The sequence below is a fragment of the Lolium perenne genome, chromosome 4, assembly GCF_019359855.2.
Source record: "Lolium perenne isolate Kyuss_39 chromosome 4, Kyuss_2.0, whole genome shotgun sequence".
In the NCBI taxonomy this organism is placed as follows: Eukaryota; Viridiplantae; Streptophyta; class Magnoliopsida; order Poales; family Poaceae; genus Lolium; species Lolium perenne.
The window spans coordinates 61,329,180-61,332,496 of NC_067247.2; the positions used below are offsets into that span (position 1 = coordinate 61,329,180).

The 3,317-nt window shown below is 40.6% G+C and overlaps 1 pseudogene; it reads right to left on the reverse strand.

Moving 5' to 3' along the window:
• Positions 1-1,102: 1,102 nt before the first annotated feature.
• Positions 1,103-2,995, reverse strand: LOC139838971 (uncharacterized; annotated as a pseudogene).
• Between the last annotated feature and the right edge of the window lie 322 nt (positions 2,996-3,317).

Genomic DNA, 3,317 nt, shown 5'->3' on the forward strand with positions numbered 1-3,317 from the left:
ATCAATCCTCCTCCATGTGTCTCCTGCAACAACAAAAGACGAACGGAACTATCTGGGATGCATATCTTGTTAGCACGGAACACAAATTCATCATTGAGGACGAACTTGTTCCATGTTCTACCATATCTACAATTTAGCAGCACATCTTTAATATTAGCATCATGCAAGTATTGTTCCTTTATGGTTTCTAATCCAAAAATCTTGAAGTCAAGTTGAGATAGCATAGTATAACGGCGCGACAAAGCATCAGCAATAACATTATCTTTACCCTTTTTATGTTTGATAACATAAGCAAAAGACTCTATAAACTCAACCCATTGTGCATGGCGGCGATTCAACTTAGATTGACTACGAATATGCTTCAAAGATTCATGATCATAATGTATAACAAATTCTTTAGACCATAAATAATGTTGTCAAGTTTCTAATGTCCGAACTACCGCATATAATTCTTTATCATAAGTAGAATAGTTCAGACTAGGCCCACTCAATTTCTCACTAAAATATGCAACAGGTTTGCCCTCTTGTAATAACACGCATCTCAAACCAATTCCACTAGCATCACATTCAAGCTCAAAAGTCTTATTAAAATCAGGAAGTTGGAGTAATTGAGCATGTGTTAACTTATCTTTCGGAATCATGAAGGCTTCTTGTTGTGCATCGCCCCACACAAAGGGCACATCCTTCTTGGTAAGCTCATTCAGCGGCGCAGCAATGGATCCAAAATCTTTCACAAAGCGCCTATAGAAACCAGCGAGGCCAAGAAAACTCCTCACTTGTGTGACCGTCTTTGGCTGCAGCCAACTCTCAATTGCTTCAATCTTGGCTGTATCAACTTCAATTCCCTGCGCAGTAACAACATAGCCAAGAAACGCAACTCGATTGATGCAAAAGGTGCACTTCTCAAGATTACCATACAAACGTGCATCACGTAAAGCATTGAAAACATCACGTAAATGATTCAAATGATCCTCCAAAGATTTGCTATAAATCAGAATATCATCAAAGTATACCACCACAAAACGTCCAATAAATACACGTAAAACTTCGTTTATTAGTCTCATGAAAGTACTAGGTGCATTAGTTAAACCAAAAGGCATTACTAACCACTCATATAAAACATAGTTTTAAACGCTTTTTTCCATTCATCTCCTAATTGCATACGAATCTGGTGGTAACCAATACGCAAATCAACTTTAGAGAACATAATAGAACCACTCAATTCGTCAAGCATATCATCTAAACGAGGTATTGGGTGACAGTAACGAATGGTAATATTATTAATAGCTCTACAATCAGTACACATGCGTGAAGAACCATCTTTCTTAGGTACCAAGATAATAGGAACAACACATGGACTAAGAGACTCACGAATGTAAACTTTATCTTGGAGAACCTGAATTTGTCGCTGAATCTCTTTGGTCTCTTCAGGATTGGTACGATATGGTGCACGGTTGGGCAGCGAAGCTCCTGGAATCAAGTCAATCTGGTGTTCTATCCCACGAATAGGTGGTAATCCAGGTGGAACATCTTGTGGAAACACATCAATGAATTCTTGCAAAAGGTTAGCAACCGCAGGTGGCAAAGAAGGAGGCATATCCTCAAATGAAAACATAACTTCTTTGCAAATGACAGCGTACCATTGAGTAGTGTTCACATCAAGTTCAGCAATATCCGATTTGCTAGCAAGCAAACAAGGATTTTTCAAACGAATTTCAGTAGCATGGTTCGAATCAGATTTATTATTAGTCTTATGTGGCACAAAATCTGCAGCAACAATCTGATTTTCGCTCTTATGTTTCTCCTCATTTTTTACTCTACTAGCTCTAGCATGATCATCTTTTACTATTTGTTCAGGAGTCATAGGTTTGAGACCAATTTTTTTTCCATCATGCATAAGAGAATACTGATTAGTTCTACCATTATGAACATATTCTCTATCAAATTGCCAAGGTCTACCAAGTAACAGGGAATAAGCTTGCATGGGTACAACATCACAATCAATAAAATCAAAATATGTACCAATAGTAAAATGCACACGTGTAGTTCTTGTTACCTTGAGCTTCTGAGAGCTCTCAAACCATTGAATGTAATATGGATGTGTGCGCTGTCTCGTAGGTAGAGAAAGCTTCTCCACCATGCCAACGCTAGCCAGATTATTGCAGCTCCCTCCATCAATGATGATCTGTATAGCTCTCTCTTTTACAACGCCTCTTGTTTGAAACAGATTGTGGTGTTGATCATGCTGAGATTTGCTCAATTGCACGCTCAACACACGTTGTGCAACCAAGTTCTTGTACTGATCAGCAGTGTCAGCTTCCATGACCTCCATCTCTCTCTCAGAATCAGAATTGGTGCCATCACGTGCAACAATAAGGGCCAATGTATCTTCATCAAAGTTACTTGCAGAATCATATTCTCCATCTTCACGCACCAACATCACACGCTTGGTTATGCATTCTCTCTCTATGTGTCCAAATCCCAAACATTTGTGACATTGAATGTCGCGCATCTTCCCCGTGGAGGCCATCGAAGATGAAGTCCGAGGAGGACCAGCAGATGGTGGTGGATTTACAACCGGTGGTGCTCGTGATACAGGTGTGGTGTACTTGGAGGTAGTAGGCGCTGGTGCAGCCCCACGAGATGGTGGTGCTGATTGTCGCGGATACCACGACGATGTATGACCTGCAGAAACATTAGCTCTTCTCCATGGTGGTTGATGATCCTGCACTTCACGTATAGCTTTGCAAGCAAGATGAAACAAGCGAGTAATAGTGTTGTACTCCTTATAATCTAAAATATGTTGAATCTCTTTATTCAAACCACCAAAGAAACATGCAAGCATAGCCTCATTATCCTCTACAATACCGTAGCGAATCATGCCAGTTTGAAATTCTTGATAATAGTCTTCTACAGAATTTTTTCCTTATTCTAATCGAGGCAATTTCTTCAGCAAATCACGCTGATAATGTAGAGGAACAAAGCGAGTATGCATAGCAAGTTTTAAACCAGCCCATGTAGTAGGAATATTTGCATGATGTGCTCTACAATGTCCAGACCACCAAATAGTAGAAGCAAAATCTTTGAACTCACAAGTAGCAGCATGATGCGTGTGGTTGACACGTCCGTTGGGAACCCCAAGAGGAAGGTGTGATGCGCACAGCGGCAAGTTTCCCTCAGTAAGAAACCAAGGTTTAATCGAACCAGTAGGAGTCAAGAAGCACGTTGAAGGTTGATGGCGGCGGGATGTAGTGCGGCGCAACACCAGGGATTCTGGCGCCAACGTGGAACCTGCACAACACAACCAAAGTACTTTG